Source organism: Gopherus evgoodei, chromosome 10 (assembly GCF_007399415.2).
Source record: "Gopherus evgoodei ecotype Sinaloan lineage chromosome 10, rGopEvg1_v1.p, whole genome shotgun sequence".
Classification (NCBI taxonomy): Eukaryota; Metazoa; Chordata; order Testudines; family Testudinidae; genus Gopherus; species Gopherus evgoodei.
In genome coordinates, this window is record NC_044331.1 from 62,339,944 (window position 1) to 62,361,256 (window position 21,313).

The window sequence follows — 21,313 nt, forward strand, 5'->3', positions numbered from 1 at the left end:
GCTTGCTAGGGTGGGGATCCGGGTGTGGGTGGCTTGTTGGGGTGGTCCAGGTGCAGGGTGAGTGGGGCTCATTGTGGGGGAGGGGTTCTGGGTGTGAGATTGGTGAGGCTTGGCAGAAGGGCCTGGGTATGAAAGTCTGGCTACACAGGTGTTGGACAGATGGGGGAGCAGCTCTCTGTACATTGATCCCTCCCCCTGCAGCTGAGGAGTGACGGATGCAGAAATCACTGGGTGAGTGTGTGTGTGAGAGGGAGTTTGGGGGAGAAATCAAAGGGTGGTTTGACCCAGCCTTGGATGCTGTGCAGTGGAAGAGGAAGTCCCATCTGAGCCAGGACTAGCAGCTGAGCCCAGCACAGGCTAGGAGGCACCAGCCAGATCTTCCCCAGTTCCATCCCCACCCTACAGTGATTTACCTCTCTGCCGGCTGCTCTGGGCACCCAAAACATACTGCTGGGGAGGGTCACATGACTGCTTTTGAGGGGAACATAAATTCTGCGCATGTGCAGTGGTGCAGAATTCTCCCAGGAGTAATTTAATGTTAAAAGTAGCACCCAAGATTAGAGGAGAATTTTGCTTTTGACAGTACTTTATGTATACTTAGTTTCAATGATTTCCCTCCACATCCCCATAGATCAGTGCTTCTCAAAGTCAGCCCGCCGCTTGTTCAAGGAAAGCCCCTGGCTGTCTCAGCTGGTTTGTTTACCTGCTGCATCTGCAGGTTTGTCTGATCGCGGCTCCCACTGGCTGCGGTTTGCCGCTACAGGCCAGTGGGGGCTGTGGGAAGGGCGGCCAACACATCCCTCGGCCCATGCCGCTTCCCGCAGCCCCCATTTCCCTGGTGCGGCGAACTGTGGCCAGTGGGAACCGTGACTGGCTGAATTTGTGGACACGGCAGGTAAACAAACCGGCCCGGACCGCCAGGGGCTTTCCATGAATAAGCGGCCGCACGACTTTGAGAAGCACTGCCATAGATAGTTGGTTAGTTAACAAATGTTGCAACATGTATGCATAGGACAAGGGTGTGAGGAAATTAAAAATGTGGTTTTCAAATTACTAAAATTGACAGTAGGGGCTCGGCAGCAGATGTAGCACTTGAAGTTGATTAGACTACAATTTGGGGTGTTAAATAACAAAACCTCTCATGTAAGCCTATTCCAAAAGAGCCTGTGCAATGTTTTAATAATTGCCATGCAATCACCATAACAAATATTTTGTAAGAACAGGTGTACATTGGTTTCCATTCTTAAAAATACTTTGCATTCCTGTAGTGCCTTTCATCTCCCCGATCTCTGTACTTTACAAACTCTTCTGAAGTGAGTAGATATTATTATTCCATATCCTAACAGATGGAGAAAAGGACTGTAAGGACAGTTATGAAATTAAAGTTAGCTTAAATTTGGTTAAGAAAATGTCTGCTTATTGTTTGGGCCTTTTCCTTACAAGCCACAATCAGCAAGTAAAAGAAAGCCAAGAGAATAATAAGTAGTATAGTATTACTTGCAGTGTGGGAAGGATGTTGGTTCAAAAAGTAACTAGTAAAATAAAGAGCTGCAGTAACAAGATAAATAAAAACTGTCTTAAAAGAAACAAGCACAAACTTTCCTACTCTTCTGTTGGTCAGCAAGAAGGAGGGGAAGAGATAGGGAGGAAAGGCCTTGGGAAGAAAGGAGGTTGTAAATCTTACCTAGATTTAGATTAGAAATAAAGGTTAATTGTCTCACATTGGTTTTTAGTTGAAGCCAGTAATTGGCAATGACATCATTTGTTAAAGGGTCTAAAAAGTAAATTCTTAAAAGGGTTCATTGCTAATACCTATTTGACTGGGAGCCAGCCAATATGGATCTAAGCAGCCCTGGATTTAGGCTGTTTAAGTATCTTGATCAAAGGTTTATAAATGTTTTATTACTATTTGGATGTAGTAAAAATGCTTATTATTTAGGCTTTGGGGGCATGTTTAGAGTAGTTGGATTTAACAAAGGAATTTATGGTTACATTAGTTTTTGGTGGTTTCCCGTATTAATATCAATTTCAAGTAGGGCTGTTGATTAATCACAGGTAACTCACGTGATTAACTCAAAAAAAAAATCACAATTAATCGCAGTTTTAATAGCACTGTTAAACAAGAGACTACCTATTGAAATGTATTAAATATTTTGGATATTTTTCTATATTTTCATATATATCTTGTATTCTGTGTTGTAATTGAAATCAAAGTGTATATTTTGATTACAAATATTTGCACCATAAAAATGATAAAACAGAAGAAATAGTGTTTTTCAGTTCATCTTATACAAGTACAATAGTGACACCTGTTTGTCCTGAAAGTGCAACTTACAAATGTAGTTTGTTTTTTTTTCTTGTTGTTACATAACTACACTCAAAACCGCAACAATGTAAAACTTCAGTCCTACTTCTTGTTCAGCCAATCACTAAGACAAACAAGTTTGTTTACATTAACAGGAGATAATGCGGCTTGCTTCTTGTAAAGAATGTCACCAGAAAGTGAGAACAGGCATTTGCATGGCACTTTTATAGCCAGCATTGCAAGGTATTTACGTGCCAGATATGCTAAACTTTTGTATGCTTGTAAACTTTCATGCTTTGGCCACCATTCCAACGGACATGCTTCCATGCTGATGACGCTCGTTTAAAAAAAATGCGTTAATTAAATTTGTAACTGAACTCCTTGGTGGAAAATTGTATGTCATCTGCTCTGTTTCACCCACATTCTACCATATATTACATGTTATAGCAGTTATATTTTCTTTTCTGAAAACTTGTGTCAAGTTGGCACTTTTGTATTAACACTAAACACTAATACTTTCCACTGACCAAACCACTTTTATCTAAGTGGTTTTTTTTTAAAGACACTTACTCAAAATGATGACCCAGCACATGTTGTTCATTTTAAGAACACTTCACTGCAGATTTCACAAAACGCAAAGAAGGTACTAATGTGAGATTTCTAAAGATTGCTACAGCACTCTACCCAAGATTTAAGAATCTGAAGTGCCTTCCAAAATCTGAGAGGGAAGAGGTGTAGGGAACATGCTTTCAGAAGCTTTAAAAGAGCAATACTCTGTTGCGGAAACTGTAGAAACCTGACCCACCAAAAAAGAAAATCAACCTTCTGCTGGTTGCATCTGACTCAGATAATGAAAATGAACATGCGTCGGTCTGCACTGCTTTGGAGGTTTTCAAGGAGAACCTGTCATCAACATGGACACATGTCCCCTGGAATAGTGTTTGAAGCATGCTTATCTGGCACATAGATATCTTGTGACGCCGGCTACAACAGTGCCACGAGAACATCTGTTCTCACTTTTAGGTGACATTGTAAACAAGGAGACAGCATTATCTCCTGCAAATGTAAACAAACTTGTTTGTCTGAGCGATTGGCTGAACAAGGAGTAGGACTGAATGGACTTGCAAGCTCTAAAATTTTACCTTTTTATATTTTTGAATGCAGTATTTTTGTACATAATTTTATATTTGTAAGTTCAACGTCCATGATAAGGAGATTGCATTACAGTACTTAGATGAATTGAAAAATACTATTTCTTTTGTCTTTTTACATTGCAAACACTTTGTATTCTGTATTGTAATTGAAATCCATATATTTGAAACAGTAGAAAACATCCAAAATATTTAAATAAATGGTATTCTATTATTGTTTAACAGTGCGCTTAATCATGATTAATTTTTTTAATCGCTTGACAGCCCTAATTTCAAATATTAATAATTCCAGCATAGACTCATTAGGTTAAGTCACTAATATAGACTTCCAAGTCTAAGTAGCAAGTAATTTGCAGACTAGGAAATAGAAGCCACATTATGTGACTCCTTCAAGGTGGAACATTCTCTTTAGATCTGTGTTTGTGTGACCTGCTGAATTGATATGAGAAAATATAGCACTCTCTCGATAAGTCATAGTACACCTTCAGTTTTTCTATTCTTATTTCACAATCAAATGGCTGGAAGTTGAAGCTAGACGAATTCAGACTGGAAATCAGTCATAAATTATTGACAGTGAGCGTGATACCAGGGAAACTCCATTTTAAAATCCCTAGATTCCTGGTTTCCATTTTAAATAAGCATGAGTCATTCCATCAGTAGATGGAAGCTGCAGGTCACAGAGCACTAAATATAGAAACCCAAATTGGTGAGGAAAAGGTGTGAAACAACGAGTGATTCAGTAGATCATGGCACTGTGAGGTAAATGACAGTGGCAGGCTAAAAACAGAACTGACAGCACAATAAGGTAAACAAGTAGAATGATGTAATGTGTCTAAAAATAGAATTGAGAAATGGTATAAAGGTCAGTGTGTCAGTTGATAGCTGACAGTTAAGAAGAGAACACTCTCGAAAAAACAGCAGCAGAGGGAGTCTTGACCTGTCACAGGAGTTGAGCAGAGAGCTGAGAAGATAGAAGAACTGCTGCCATCAATGTCCTGTGGAGACTGATCACCTGCACAGAATGTTGCCAACTCAGCTTCACCATTAATTGGAGAGTGTGCAGTAGCACAGAGAGAGAAAGAGAGAGCGCACAGGAGAGACCTTACAGCATAGTCAGTAAATGGAGTAAGTGTCAGATGAAGTTCAAGTGATAGTTATAGTATAATGTTAGTGTGTGTATGTGAAGGCATTAATAAAGTTGTATGAATGTGTGTTAATTGTGGGAGGAATTTACATATATAAGACTTAAAGAACATATAAGAACTGCTGTCAGTGAGCTGTGAAAGACTGGCTATCTGAAGTGAGGTGCAGCTACCTAGGATAATCTCAAATGTATGTTATTGCAACTCTGGGTGCTCTTTAATTTATTGTAAGGGATTTGTTTTTTGGTTATTATTGTGTCAGAGATTGTTGTTTGCACCAATAAAAAGGTGCCATGTTGTGAAAGAATACTGTTTGTGTCAGTCATTTATCGGAAAGTTTTATATCCATATCTTCCAAGTACTTCCTTAGCCACTCTGGAGACCCATACATAATGAGAACAGATTTAGTTATATTCTAGGGAAACCCTGCATCCATTTTCAGGGTAACAAGGGTAATTAACCATTGGAACAGTTTACCAAGAGTGGTGGTTGATTCTCCATTGCTGACCATTTTTAAATCAATATTTAATGCTTTTTAAAAGAAATCTGCTCTAGGAATTATTTCTGGAAAGTTCTCTGGCCAGTGTTAACCTAGTCTGACCTCCTGTATATCTTTGGAATCTATGGATCTTTATTCTTCCTTGAAACTTAACTTGCTGTCTAATATGTTGAAAAACAACTGTTTGTTCTAGCAATGATCTAGATTTGCTTATAGGTGGTATAACCTGTTTATACTACATCATACATTAAAATGGCATGAGCTAGAATAATATTTCCTTCCTGTCCCCCACATTCCTATTATGCAATTACTTTTGTCACAGCAAAATGTGGAAGAATGTCTTCAGGATAATGTGATACAATTTCTTACTCTGGGATTTTCAGAGTATCCTATGGGCTTTAGGTGCCCAAACCCCATTGAAATTAAATGGGAGTTAAGCACCTCATTCCTTTTAAGGTTTGTAACCAGTTTTCACCTAACACAGTCTATGGCCACCCACCTGGCTACTATGCATTAACTTTGGAAAACTGCCTGTCTACTTCGCAAATGTCCTAGGCTGTCACGTGGTTGTTGGCTTGTAACTTGGTCATCACACTTAGTTTGAGGCGTAAGTGATGCTCCTAGTTCTGTCTACATAACTAGATAGACAAGTTGACTTTCCTATTAGTTCGCTTTGGTAGGACATCAGGAATGTATTGCCCCACTTATTGCTGCTCTATGCATATCTGCTAAACACGCTACCTCTCCTTTCTGTAAAGTATTACAGAATAGTTGCCCAGATTTTCGTAGGGTTGGTGTGACATTCTGTACCTTGGAGGAGCATGCTGTAATCCCCATATTCCTCATTTTCATGTAATCGTGATCTTGTGTATAAAGCATGCCTTGTAAGGTATCGGGGAAAGGTTATAATCTGCTGAAAGTCATTTCTCTACCCATATAGGTATATCATTAATGTGTATGAAGTTATGAGAATTATGTAGTATGGTTTTCACTAAAACGTGCTGTAAGTTGTGGGAATCAGCCAGATATTAGCTCCCCAGTGGCAGCAGCAAGGAAAGTAATCAATTGCCTGGGTGGGGTGTCAAACAACCTATCAACAGCCATTGGCCAGCAGGGGAGCTACAATGCAATGACTCACCTGGGGAATTGCTCAGCCTTGCTCGGAGAGATTCAGTAATGCTCACCTGACTCTAAAGGGGTTGGGGGGAGAGGGAGAGGGAGCCAAAAGGGAGAAAAAGACATGATAAAAGGAAGAGACATTTGCCATGCTCTTCCTCTCTCTCCCACCTACAGACACGACACCAAGCGACTGAAGTGCTGATCAAAGGGGAGAGCCTGGCTGAAGAGCAGCCAGCCAGCCTGTGCTGAGAAGCATCTTACGTTTGTAATGGCATTGAAAGTGTTAAGATCAGTTTAGAATGCATTTTGCTTTTATTTCATTTGACCACATCTGACATGTCATTTTTTGACTTATAATCACTTAAAATCTATCTTTGTCATTAACAAATTTGTTTGTTCTACCTGAAGCCGTGCATTTGGTTTGAAGTATGTCAGTGGCTCCCCTTGGGATAACGAGCCTGGGACATATCAATTTCTTTGTTAAATTGACAAACTTATATAAGTTTGCAGCGTCCAGAGGGCATGACTGGATACTGCAAGACAGGTTCCTAGAGTTTGTCTGGGACCGGAGATATTGGCTAGCATCATTTGGTTTCAAGTAGTTAGGAGCAGTTTACATTCCAGAGGCTGTGCATGAGTGGCCCAAGAGTAGGGTTTCTCACAGCAGAGCAGAGTAAGACTGGCTCCCAGAGTTGTGGATTGGAGTGACATGGCAGATCCCCAGTCCAGATAACACCAGAGAGAACGTCTCAGTTGGATGCAAGGCATAGACCGCTTCTGAGACTTCTGTGTGTTTTGGTATAAGACTGCAGTAAAAATCTGTGTTGCATGTACTAAAAAAGACTTCCATTGATGATTGTTCCTCAAGCGCATTCTCCACAACTTGGTTGAGAAAGAGATGTCCAACTTCTATGAAATTATAAAGGCAGCCCTTTGGACATTCTTATATATCATTTTACATTGTTACAGATTTGACAAGGATTTCAGTTTTGACCAGCCAGCCCTCTGTATTGTGCTTCATTAATACTAGCCTTTCTGGGGGTACCAGTTCTTTGTATGTTATATATCTGAGTACTGTTGGAGTTTTCAGTGTTAGGGCTGGTTCAGAGAATGGCATAGTAAAATCTTCTTCTTAGTGCACTGTGACTGGAAAACCCTAGAAAACAAACATGTTTGTTTACTTCCTTGTTCACAAAATTCAGTAATTTGGCAATTATGGCATAATTTAATTTTGATATTTTGTAATATACAAGTAAATTTAAGCACATTATTTTGAAGATAGTAAACTGTTAATAGTTTGAGACCTCACAGAGACATCTACTGAATATTAGAGAAATGAAGGGAAAAGTTAATTTATGTGAAAATTATAAATGTGTATATTAACACTATACAGATAAAATTCTACTGTAGGTTTTTTGCTTACTATTTTGTTGGCAGTCTTTCGATAACATCCCATCTGTATTTTCTGAATTGGGATGATTTGTATTTTACTTTTTCAAGAGCTACCATGGTTAGCAACAATGCCAGACCCAAGCCCAGATAAAAGATGAGAGTTCTGTATCTGGGTTAGCTACCCACTCATGTAAAATCTTACTGCACCAGAAACAGTTCAGTTAAGCCAAAAGTTGAGGGGAGTAGCTGCAGATAGAGCTCAAAACCCAAGCAGTCAGATCTCAATGAAAACTGAGATCTTGAGACATCAAATCCTGAAGAGCAAGTCTGCAACAAGAATAGAGATGGGGAATATATGTACTTTGCATAGTATAGGAAAGCTGGCGCATGTTACGTGAGAATTGAAAACATATCATCTGATACTTTTCATCCGTGAGATGAAAAGTTCAGAGTAGCAAGATGGTGTCTGATGGCTCTACAATCTTATTGATGAGGAGGAATGCACAAAACAGGTATAGGAATTATTCTGAATAACATTACAGTGAAGACCGTGTTGACTTGGGAGCCAGTGAATGACCAAATAGTACCAGCCAGCTGCAAATAAGACCTTTCAAATATACCATAATCCTTGTATATGCATCAACAAACACAGTAGATAATACTGAAAAGGATACTTGCTGCACCTGCTCGTAGAATGTTTTGGATGATATGCCTAAACGTGACATCAAATTTATTTGTCACTTCAGTGCACAAATTGGCAACAACTCTGTTGACTGGAAGTGATAGGCTCAGCAGCGGAAGGCATCTGAACTGGTAATGGCAACCAGCTCATGAATCTCTCTGGTACAAACACTCTAAAGATAAGAAGCAGTTTCCTCCAGCAAGAGGTTTTAGAGTCTCACAAGGACATCACCAGTGAATGCAACTGGGTGTATATCTAAGAGATGGAATCTTTTTTTTGTGGGATGTCACAGTCATCAGAGAAGCAATGTTAGCTCAGATCATTATCTTTTAGTGTTATAGCTGTAGATAAATTCAGAATCAAAGAAATGCAGATCAGATTGCACTTAGCAACTGTTCTGTTGTTTTACACGACCAGGCTGATAAAAGTGTGGAAGACAGAGGGCCAAACTGGAAGAAAAATGTATGGAGATAGCAGAGGAAGTAGTGATCCTCTGAAGAGTGCTTGAATTACATCTGAACATAGGCAGTGATTGATGAACAGGCGGTACTTAAGGTAAAAAAGGAACAGTGCAAGATACGGGCAGAAGTGTTAGAGGCATATTCAATATATGGAGAAAAAGACAAGAGATGCAGGCAAGATAAACATGGTTCTTCTTTGAGTGGTTGGTCATGTCCATTCCAACCAGATGTGTGTGCGCCTTTTGAAGGTGCAGTCAAGGATGGCTCACCAGTACGGACTTTGGATCCTTCTCCTCTTACCTTCTCGTCTTGTCTATCCCCTTTCTATTGTGCCTGGTCCTGAATTACTTTGGACCACTGGGTGCTCCGTACGGTAAAGAGGGGATATTCCATCCAATACTGTGCTCCCTTCCCTGCCCCTCCAACCCCCTTCCTTGTCCATCTTCAGGAACCCTGCTCATGAGCAACTTCTTGAGTTAGAAGTGCAGCCCCTTCTCTCGGTGGAAGAGGTTCCTCAGGAGCTAAGGGGCAAAGGGTTCTACCCCCGATATTTCCTAATACTGAAGGCCAAGGGGGACCTCAGACCCATCCTGAACTGCGGCTGCTCAACAAATTTGTAAAGAGGCTCAAGTTCCTCCTGGTCTTGCTAACTTCCGTTATCGCGTCACTGGATCCAGGAGACTGGTACGCCGCCCTCGACTTGAAGGACGCATATTTACACATTGCAGTAGTCCCACATCACAGATGCTACCTCAAATTTGTGCTGAACAGCAGCCACTATTAGTTTGCCATCCTCCCTTTCAGACTGTCAGCAGCTCCTCAAGTGTTCACCAATTGCATGGCAGTCGTTGCGGTGTTTCTGCGCAAACGCCAGATATAGGTTTTCTCTTACTTTGACTGGCTATTCAAGGGCCACTCCAGAGCTCAAGTGGAGGATCAGGTTAACCTCATAAGAAGAACCTTCCTCAAACTAGGTCGTCTCCTCAACGAGGCCAAATCCACTCTGTCCCTGGTGCAGAGGATAGGGTTCATAGGAACAGTCCTAGACTCGACTCAAGCCGGGGCGAACCTCCCGGAAACCAGGTTTCACTCAATGAGGGACATTATACAGGGCCTCAGTTCCCCACGACCATAGCATGGAACTGCCTGAAACTGCTGGAGCACATAGCTGCGTGCACCTATGTAGTACAACACGCCAGACTCAGACTTCGCCACTCCAGTCTTGCCTGGCATTAGTGTATCGGCCAGCCCGGGATGCTCTGGACAGCATCATAACCCTGCCCCACCCGGTGTTGAACTCCCTTCTGTAGTGGCTCAACCCACAAGTGGTTTGTGTGTGAGTGCCTTTTGCCAGCCATCAACTCTCTCTCTCATTGACAGATGCCTTGGATCTGGGTTGGGAGCTCATCTAGGAGACCTCAGGACTCAAGGCCTCTGGTCTCAGGCGGACCTTGCTCTGCATATCTATGTCAGAGAGCTGAGAGCGGTGTGCCTGGCATACCAGGCTTTCAGAATGCACATAGCAGGCAGGTGCGTTTCAGTCCTCATGGACAACACTTTGGCGATGTTCTGTATCACCAAATGGGGGGGGCACGCTCCTCTCCCCTAGGCTGGGAAGCCTTCACGCTGTGGGACTTCTGCGTAGAGTACTCGATACACCTGCAGGTGTCATACCTCCCAGGAGTACAGAAGGAGCTGACGGACAGTCTCAGTCAGACCTTTCATGGCCACGAGTGATCCCTCTGGCCAGACATAGCAAGCTCAATCTTCCATCTCTGGGCCTCTTCCCAGATAGACCTGTTCTCCAATCGTAGCAACAGGAAATGTCAACTGTTCTTCTCCTTCATGAATCACAGCCCGGGGTCCATCGCGGATGTCTTCCTTCCCCTGTGGGACGGCCATCTGCTCTACACGTTCGTACCAATACCGCTGGTCCACAAGGTGCATCTCAAGATCCGCAGGGACTGGGCCTGAATCATACTGATAGCGCTGGCGTGGCCGCACCAGCACTGGTTCATTTCTCTCCTGGAATTGTCCTTGGCAGCACCGCTCACCCTACCGTTGGTCCCAGACCTGATCATGCCAGGACCATGGCTGACTCGGGCACCCAAACGTCGTCGCTCCACCTCACGGCCTGGATGCACCATGGCTAAACACCGTGGAGCTGTCCTGCACCAATCAAGTCAGGCAAGTTCTCCTTGGCAGTTGGAAGCCCTCCACCAGGGCAACGTACCTTGCCAAGTGGAAAAGGTTCTCCATCTGGTAAGGACAAGCTCCAACTCAGACCTCACCCAGCCTTTCTCCCTAAGGTTGTCTCAAATTCCATGTGAGCTAGGACAACTTCCTCCCAATGTTTTATCCCAAGCCACACTCTGAGATAGGGGGCGCAGGCTTTACTTGCTGGATGTACGTAGGGCACAACCTTCTACATAGAGAGGACTAAGCTTTTCTGCAAGTCCATCCAACTTTTCATGGCCATGGCAGACAGAATGAAGGGCGTCCCTGCCTTTTCTCAATGCGTCTCGTCTTGGATTACATCCTGCATTCGGGAGTGTTACTGCCTGGCGAAGGTGCCCGCTCTGCTGATTACCGCTCACTTCACCAGGGCCCAGGCCTCCTCCGAGGCATTCCTGGCACAGATTCCCTACCCAGGAAATCTGCAGGATGGCTACGTGGTCCTCAATACGTACGTTCACAATGCACTATGCAATTACACAACAGATCAGAGACAATGCGGCCTTTGGACGAGCTGTGCTCCAATCAGTGCATGACTCTGACCCCACTTCCTGAGCTTTGGCTTGTTAGTCACCTGATTGTTCATGTCCATTTCAATCACTTGAAGTAAAACGGTTACTCACTTTCTCGTAATTGTTGTTCGAGATTTGTTGTTTATGTCCATTCCAATAGCCACGCTCCTACCCCTCTGTCAGAGTAGCTGGCAAGAAGGAACTGGGGGGGGGGGTGGAGGATCGGCAGAGCCCTATATCGGGCTCCATAAAGGCACCATTTCCAGGGGGTGCACAGGCCGACCCTACGGATGCTACTAAGGGGAAATCTTCTGGCTGGCCTGCACGCAGTGTGCACACACCTGGCTGGAATGGACATGAACAGCACATCTCGAAGAACAACAGTTACAAGAAGGTGAGTAACCATTTTTTTTTTTCAGGAGAAGCTGGAGAGGCAGGGGAAGCAGCACAGAAGTGGGGAGACTTCAGACAGCTCTACAGAATAATGAAAGACCTCTCCAGAAAAATCAGACCATCGTAGGTGTTGCCCATGAGAAATTCTGAGGCAAATGCTGAAAATGCATGAAGAACAAGCCAGACTCTGGAAAGAACATTTTGGTTCCATATTAAACTGTCCAGAGCTAATGATCATGCACAGATTTGAGGAAAATGCCTATTCTAAGTTAGAAATAGAAGAGGAACCAATAACACCTGATGAAATTAAAGCAGCCATCAAAGGCTTCAAACAAGAAGAAGCTACTGGGGTTGACAGAATTCAAGTAGAGATATTAAAGGCAGAAAGTCAAGTTTTGATAGAGTAGTCAACAGAACTCTAACAAAATATGGGTGAAAGAACAAGTGGTACAACACTGGAAAGATGGCATCATTGTGGCATTGCCAAAAAAAAAAGGTGGTCTTCGTGCACAAACTGGAGAGGTATTGTACTGCTATCTCAATCCTGGGCAAAGTATTAGCTACTGTTATGCTGAATAGAATGAAGAAGCAGTGGATTGAGTATTATGAGAAGAACAGGCTTGATTCTATGCAGGAGATCCAGTTTGAACTACATATTGGCTCTTTGACATATCATAAAAAAAACTAAGATGGGTTTTTGCCAAAACAGTAATCAACTTCATCAATTTCAGGAAAACATTTGATAGTGTCCACAGAGAGACCACTTCGAATTTTGCTAGAAGCTATGGGATACTGCACAAGCTTATCAACATAATAAGCAGTTAATACGATGGAAGTAGATGCACAGTAAGATTGGATACAGGCCTGGGTAAGTGGTTTGACATTGTGACTGCAGTTAGACAAGGCTGTGTGTTATCACCAGTCCTCTTTGTATTAAAAATAGAGTTCATGATGAAGTGGGGAACAAGTGATAGTGGATGGTATAAAGTGGGCTAGTGGAGATGAAGTAAATGACCTTGACTTTGCTGAAGGCTTTGGTTTACCAAGTGTGACGTAGAAGGGAATGACAGCCTTTACATCAGAGGCAGAACAGGAAACAGCAAAAATTGGACTGACAGAATATGCAGAGAAAGCCACAATTAAGATAAGAAACTGGACAACAGATGCAAAGGGGTACATGCATGGAAAAGAAATCACAAAGATAGCAGAGTTCTTCTTTCTGTGGGTGTGGTGGCATTTGAAGGTGGCTGGAATAAAGATATTCATACAAGATTAAGAAACGCAAATACCACTTTTGGAAGGATGAACAACATCTGGTCAAACAGAGGTTTCCACACCAAACTAAAGGTCAGATTACACCATGCGATATCCCTGAGCATGCTACTGTACAGAGTAGACACTTTGCCGATGACCATGGCTAACAAAAAAATGAGATTAGAGGCTATCCATCACAGATGGCTGAGAAAGATACAACACATTTTCTGCAAAGACAACAAAATAACATGAGAGTAAGGAAGCTGACAGAGCAGGACATGTTAGAGAATATTATTAAAGAAAGCAGGCTCAGGTGCTCTGGACATGTACATTATATGGAGAATGAGAGACATGCTAAGCAATCACTGAATTGGGCACTCAAGGAAAGAAAAAAAAGAAAAGCAAGGAAGGCCAAAAAAAAATATGGCAGAAGACCACCACAAAGCTCTTGAATGAACTGGCATCACCTGGGAAGCAGTACCATACATCATGAGTGACCATAATCAGTGAAGGAACTGGACTGCCTGTTGCAAGAGAAATTGATTTGACAATACCACAGCCATTTTGTGCTCTCAGCCACCACTAACTGGAAGCGAGAACACCACGTAGGTAGAAATAACTTGATGTTTATATAAGCATATGAAATAGCTGCAGTTTTGCTGGTAAGGATGGAAAGTAAAATTTGAAAGAATCATGAGAATGGGTGGAAGCGTGGATGGCTGATCTTGGAGCTGAGTTTCCTGATTCTGAGTTTTTACTGATTTTATGATTAGAAGTTGCTTGCTGGTGTTAGGAAAATTGTTAGCAAGGGGTTACTATGAGTTATTAGCTTTGTTTTGAGCAACCTATGAAAAGATTAATCAGAGTGGGTAATTTTGGAGAAGTTTGGAGAGCTTTTCTATGAGCTAGGAGGCTGACATCCAGCTCCCCGGCAGCTGGGAGGAAGGCTGGTCACCAAAAACCTGCCACTGACCATTCAGTAACATCTTGGACTTTGGGTAACTATATCTAGGTTGTTCTAGACTATTGCTATTTTAGGTGCGTGCTTTACACTCAATAAAAAAAGTTCTTGGGTGAAAGCACTCTCGTTTGTACCAATCATTTACCAGACAGAAGAGCTGTGTCGTGTTGATTTATTTCCTGAATCCACCTGGAGATAGGAAAATGTAAGATGCCATAGTTTCATGTTAGAAAACCTGGGGTACCATGCCCAATGTGTGAGCAGCACAGAGGAACTAAGACCTAAGGCAGAAGTCAGCAACCTTTCAGAAGTGGTGTGCCAAGTCTTCATTTATTCACTCTAATTTAAGGTTTCGCACACCAGTAATACATTTTAATGTTTTTAGAAGGTCTCTTTCTATAGGTCTATAATATATAACTAAACTATTGTTGTATGTAAAGTAAATAAGGTTTTTGAAATGTTTAAGAAGGTTCATTTAAAATTAAATTAAAATGCAGAGCCCCCCGGACCAGTGGCTAGGACCCAGGCAGTGTGAGTGCCACTGAAAATCAGCTCGTGTGCCGTCTTTATCGCACATGCCATAGGTTACCTACCCCTGATCTAAGGTAGAGCTGTAGTGGTTTGATTTAACAGTATTATTAGAAACTCAAGAGCTGTCTCAATAAGCCAGGCAACTAATAACTGGTATTGTAGGGTCAGCAATACCCCTTTATATAATATTTGGGTTTTGCTAATTTTACTTTTAAGTTGCTGAGTGTTTTGGTTATTGGTAAGATGTTAGGTAACCAGAATTAATTAGTTTATTAATGAAAGTTAGATTAGCAAAATTAATAAATTACCCATCTGGAGAACAATCTTGCAGTGATTATATCTTCACTCCGTTCCAAATTTTGAGCTCAGTTTTGCTCATATTTATATTACCTTTACACACTTTCTTATCTAGGTTTTGTACATAACATTTCAGATATCAGTAGACTGTAGACACATTTATGGTTACTGTAACTAGCACACATTTGGCAAGCCTCAACTGAAGGCCGCATATCTTGGTTTTTGACAGATTCTACACATAAAAAGAACAAAAGCCACAATAGTTCAACTTTTTGAAATAAAGCTTTTAGCATGAGTACAAGAAATTCTAGGAAATACATGAAATTGGCTAACTATTTAAATGTTTGTTTTTTTTTCAAAACAAAGAAATATTTGTGGTTTTATATTCCAAGGGACTCCTGAGTCCCTGTGAGCAGGAAGAAATAGCTTCAAAGATGCTGGGGTTAAATTTAAGTTCCTAATGCCTGGGAAAGAATAAGGTTTTTAGGTTGAGGCTCAAGCCAAGTCTTTTATTTAAAACATAGCTTCTAGATAGCACATGAACCTGGCCCTTATTCCTGCTAATGACAATCAGCAGAAGAGTTACATTGCTATTTCTTGTCAAGTTCCAGTAAGGGATTATTGATAACACTGGTCTACAATTTTTGAGAAGTCGTCTGCTTCAGAGATAAAATGTGATATTTATTATGTATTTTGATGTGCTGAATTCAAATATGACAATTAAAACAACTGATTGGCTACTGTTTCTAAGATATTTAAGTTTTTACATTTTATGTCTATGTATATAGTGTAGATAGTAGCGTATTAATCATAAATTGTAAACCTAGGTCTTTTCATGTGTTTATGGTTGCTTCACATGATAATATTTCATCTGTCCTGTTTATGTAACATTTTAAAAATCAGCAAAAAAGGGTTATATAAATAAAATTTATTATGAAACAAAAGGCAAAAAAGTATTATATACATAGTTTAGTCCTATTCAGTGTCTACTCGGCGCTCCTTGGCTTGTCTCTTGTATTCATTAAATGGAGCATCTGTCCAGCAATAGTCTGCAAGCATTGATGGGCTCCATTTGCCCTGATAGTGTTTCTCCATTGTTGCAAAGTTCTGGTGAAATCGCTCGCCGTGCTCGTCGCTCACTGCTCCGCAGTTTGGTGGAAAAAAATCTAGATGATAGTGCAAAATATGTATCTTTAGTGACATGGTGCAACCAAGGCTTTTGTATGCCTTGAGGAGGTTTTCCACCAACAACCTGTAGTTGTCTGCCTTGTTGTTTCAGAGAAAATTTATTGCCACTAACTGGTAGGCTTTCCATGCCGTCTTTTCCTTGCCACGCAGTGCATGGTCAAATGCATCATCTCGAAGAAGTTCACGAATCTGAGGACCAACAAAGACACCTTCCTTTATCTTAGCTTCACTTAACCTTGGAAATTTTCCACAAAGGTACTTGAAAGCTGCTTGTGTTTTGTCAATGGCCTTGACAGTGTTCTTCATCAGACCCAGCTTGATGTTGATAAAGAAAATAAACCCCAGGCCCCGGAGCCAGGTCTTAATTAAGCTAATAATTAAATCAAAGCCATAGGCCTCAATCATACTAACATATAAAAAGTAAGAAAATAATCATGAATAATTAACACACCTGAGGCTAACTCTCTGATTTTATTATACACAAACCATAAATAATGCTGCTAAAAAGGGGTTAGAACTGACATAAAGTCCCTTAAATAACCAGTCCATCACTGCCAAAATATAATAACAGCTTCTAGTTCATTATAGTTTATTACGTTGCTCGTGTAAGCATAAAACTCATTTGGCCAAAGGTACAAACAATATGTATTTTTGGACACAAGTTCCTCAAAAGCTTAGCAACGCGTAACAGCTTAACTGCAAGTAAGGAAAAACCGAGGTGTCAATGTCCTGACAATTATGAAAACTTTCCATGAGGAAGTAGAAAAGAACAGGCTTGCAATTTTTAGCTCACTTATGATATATAAAAATATTAATAGCAATTGTTTTCAGATGTCATGTATTAGCCAAATAAGGTAATGACGGATGTATAAGCTCATATGATAATTTGCGGTTTTAAGCTTTATAAGCACAGGTATCACTGCTGTAAGGGAGAGCGATTTACCCCTTGCTAGGGGATTTGTCGTCTCTCCGTGTGTACACATGTATCTCTGATTAATCAATAAAGAAAAGCCTCAGGCTGTCTGATCAACTCAACACGGTGGTGGTCATTTCCACGACAATTTGGTGCATTGGCCGGGAACCCACGAGCGGGCTTCTCCTGGATCGGAGGACCTCAGGCAGTTTCCTTCCAACCCCAGGGCCCAATTAAAAGGTAAGAGACCTTTTGAAATCTCTAACGGGGCTTGGCAGAGGACTGGTCTGTAGGCTCCGGTTTGGGGTAAGTCACAAGCTGGGTTTGAACTTTTAGCCATCAGACAGGCCTGATGCTCTTTCTCTGAGGTTTCCAGGTTATATAAGTCTTAAAGGTATGAAGTCTTTCCAAGGCTCCTAAGGTTTTAAAGGTACCGCCGGCAGCCCACGGACCACGCTCCTTTCGGTCCGGAGAGTCCTGATCTACTCTTGGGCTGGTATGCCCTGGGAGTTGATCGGGGGTCCCCTTCCTACAAGGTTTGGTGGGGATCCGGGTTCTGAGGTTTCTCGCCTTGACAGCTGTGTCAAGAACGTGCCTCTGTGTGTGAGGGCCAAGCGGCCAGCGTGAGTGACAGCTGTGGGAAGACGCCCCGAGCCTCCTGCGAAGCGAAAGCTCATGACCGGGAGTGTCTCGAAAGCAAGCCCCACAGCTGAGCTTGGAGGGATTGTGACGCTTCCTAGCTGGCAGGCCTTGGTAAGTGGCTAACCTGTTGGGTGTGTGTGTGTTTCCCCGTCCCTTTTCCTTTCCTTTCCATGACCTATGACCCTGTGACCGCTTCTCGAGCACTGTCCTCCCAGGACCGCAGGGTCCCTTTCTCTGTCCACTGGAGCCATAAGCTCCCTTCCCTTCTCGGAGAGGAGGGAAGCCCCCAGGAAACCGTACCGCTGGGTCCATAGCTTCAGAGGCATCGTTGGCTTAAAAGCTGGTGCTCTGGGCTGACGACAGGCGTATGGGGACCGCGGGTTCTCTGGAGGGAAACCCGTTCCATCCTCTACCTCCTTCCTTGTAGGTACCTGCTGTATTGCGGGTCAGCGAAAGCCTACTCCTATTTCCCCTGCCCAGGGCAGGTAGAGAGGCCCATTGATGTTAGAACCGTGGCAATCCTGATCAGCGTTCCCTTGTGTGAGTGGCTTGAGTGAAAGAGGGCTGAAGTGAAAATGGGGTCTGGTCAATCTAAAGGGATTCCTATCCCACCAAAAGGCACTCCTGCTGCTTATATGTATGTGCACCGTGGCCCATTGACATGTAAATATTTGCAGAAATGGAATTGATATACCAGAGATGACCCGAAACTGCAATTTCCCGTAGAGGGCAGTTTCGATCTTGACAGGATCGTGAACCTCCGGGGTGCCCTTCTTGCCAATTCTGTAGGACAGGGACAGTTCGATGCTTATTTTGAATGGCATGATTAAATGGGTAAAAGATGTCAGGAATCCCAAGTTAGGGGTCTAAAAGATACCCAAGAGAAATTAAAAACGCAACTTAAAGAAGCACGAGAAAAATTAAATAGTGCTCAAAATATGCCCAACCCCCCTTTAATAGACGTGGTTCCCCTCTGCCCATCCAAAACGTGCCCAAAACTGACTGCCCCGAAAAAACCGATGCCTTCACCGTCTTCTGATGAACTAATCGAATTGTTCTCAGAATATCGGCAATGGCCAGATAATCGTGCTCCTAGTCCTCCTCCATATAATCCGTATGATCAGGATGATTCCCCAATCACGAATTCCACAACAGGATCTGGAAACGGAGGAAGCCTTCATGGCTCTGCCTCCTCATCTCCCCCGGGTTCTAGCAGACCAACACCTCCTACGACCCCTCCAAGTGAATCCACGTCTCAGTCGGCTCTGTCATAGGAGTTGAGAGACGCTTTTTGTGCGTTAACAGCTATAGAGCTGTTGGTGACCCAGTGGCAACTTGCGGCAAGGGACGAAAACGTAAATTGGGAGGAGGAAGATATTAATTGGGAAGAGGTGTCTCCAACCTCCCCGCTATGGCGGTTGTCAGGTACTATATCCGAAATGAAGCAGCTCATGACATCACCAAAATATAAACCCATTCTAGAAAATTCCTCTCCCAACCGTGATATTGTAGCTCTTCGCACTCGCAGTAGGACTTTACTGCGTAAGGTTGCACAGATTAAAGCCCCGCTCGAGACCGTTACCACCTTCCCCCTTCGTCAATTGCCAGGCCCAGCAGGGTTAGTGACAGTACATGCCCCCTGATCACCTGGCGATCTTTACAACCTTATTGAAAAGTTTCCAAAAATCAGGGAAAATCCCGTTAAATTCCAAGAACAATTGGGTATGATAGTCAGGTGCTATAACCCCTCACATGCTGATATGCACCAACTGTTATCAGCTATTGTGCCCAAAGAAACCCTCACCCGCCTCTATGCAAGGGCAAATTGGCCAGATGACCCCGGAAATATATCTGAGGCTGAATTTAACCAAAGAAGAAATGACTTAGTTAACGAGGTTCTCTCCGTATGCCCAAAGAAAACGGACTGGGCAAAAATAAACGCCTGTAAGCAAAATAAGGGAGAAAATCCGGCCGACTTTATGGAGCGTATTAAGCAAGTGTTTGAAAGGTATTCGGGGATTGAAGATGCAGAAAATGCAGCTACGCAGGCAATAGTGGCTGCCTTTGTGCAAGGACTCTTGCCAAAGGTGGGAGAACAGTTAAGGATTAATATAGTAGATTGGGAAGGCAGAAATTTAGAAGGAATTTTGGTAGCGGCACAACATTTTTACCGTCAGTTAGAAAGAAAAAAAGATGAAACAGAATCTAAGCTTATGGCCTTACAAATCCAGACTATGCAAGATTCCGCTGAGAAAGGGCCCAGGCAGAGACCAAAACAGGCAGTAACTAAAGCCCAACCCTATACTGGGAATAACCCCCTGACTAACAAAAGTGGTGGATGCTGAACACTTTTCCTCCCAGGCTCCAATGACTGTCGGAGTGGCCAGTCTTTCTTGATGTAGTGGGAATCTCTTGCACAACTATCCCATTCGCAGAGAAAACAGCAGTACTTTGTGTATCCAGTCTGCTGACTAAGCAAGAGAGCAAAAACCTTCAAATCGCCACAAAGCTGCCACTGATGTTGGTCATAATTTATGCACCTCAAAAGTTGTTTCATGTTGTCATAGATTTCCTTCATATGGACTGCATGACCAACTGGAATTGATGGCAAAACATTGCCATTATGCAGCAAAACAGCTTTAAGGCTCGTCTTTGATGAATCAATGAACAGTCTCCATTCATCTGGATCGTGAACGATGTTGAGGGCTGCCATCACACCATCGATGTTGTTGCAGGCTACAAGATCACCTTCCATGAAGAAGAATGGGACAAGATCCTTTTGACGGTCACGGAACATGGAAACCCTAACATCACTTGCCAGGAGATTCCACTGCTGTAGTCTGGAGCCCAACAGCTCTGCCTTGTTCTTGGGTAGTTCCAAATCCCTGACAAGGTCATTCAGTTCACCTTGTGTTAGGAGGTGGTTCAGAGGAGGAGGATGGGAGAAAATGTGGGTCCTGTGACATTGATGGTTCAGGACCAGAAGTTTCATCCTCTTCCTCGTCTGACTGAAGTGAGAATGATTGATTGATTCTGGTGCATCAGGAACCGGCAGTCCTTCTCCGTGGGGTACTGGGCGTATATCTGATGGGATGTTTGGATAATGCAGTCCACTTTTTCTTCTTTGACACACCTTTCCCAACTGGAGGCACCATGCAGAAGTAACAATTGCTGGTATGATCTGTTGGCTCTCTCCAAATCATTGGCACTGCAAAAGGCATAATTTCCTTTTCCTGTTCAACCACTGGTGAAGATTTGTTGCACAAGTGTTGCAGCATATGTGTGGAGCCCACCTTTTGTCCTGATCTCCAATTTTGCAGCCAAAATAAAGGTGATAGGCTCTCTTAACCATAGTGGTTATACTACGCTTTTGTGATGCAAAAGTCACTTCATCACAAACATAGCAGAAGTTATCTGCACTGTTCACACAAGTACGAGGCATCTCTGCTCACTTTGGCTAAACAGAAGTGTGTCCCTTTGCAAAATCAAACACTGACAAATAAGAGAGCACGACACTGTATGATTTCTAGAGCTGATATAGAGCAATTTGTTCAGCAGAGTGATGTAAGCTTTGTTATGATTGCATCATCCATGACTTCTAGGAATAACATGATGCAATTCATATCATGTATGGCA

General features: G+C 42.6%; 1 protein-coding gene across 4 annotated transcripts in view; it reads left to right on the forward strand.

The window, feature by feature from the left end:
• Nucleotides 1–21,313, forward strand: part of ATF7IP2 (activating transcription factor 7 interacting protein 2) — a 77,501-nt gene that overhangs the window by 5,317 nt on the left and 50,871 nt on the right. Inside the window, exon 1 of one of the 4 annotated variants that reach the window (XM_030577267.1) lies at nt 4,297–4,581. The exons of the other annotated variants lie outside the window; for them this stretch is intronic. The gene's annotated coding sequence lies outside the window, so the exon portion shown is untranslated. Of the gene's footprint in view, nt 1–4,296; nt 4,582–21,313 lie in introns of those variants that run through there. 4 annotated transcript variants of the gene reach the window in all.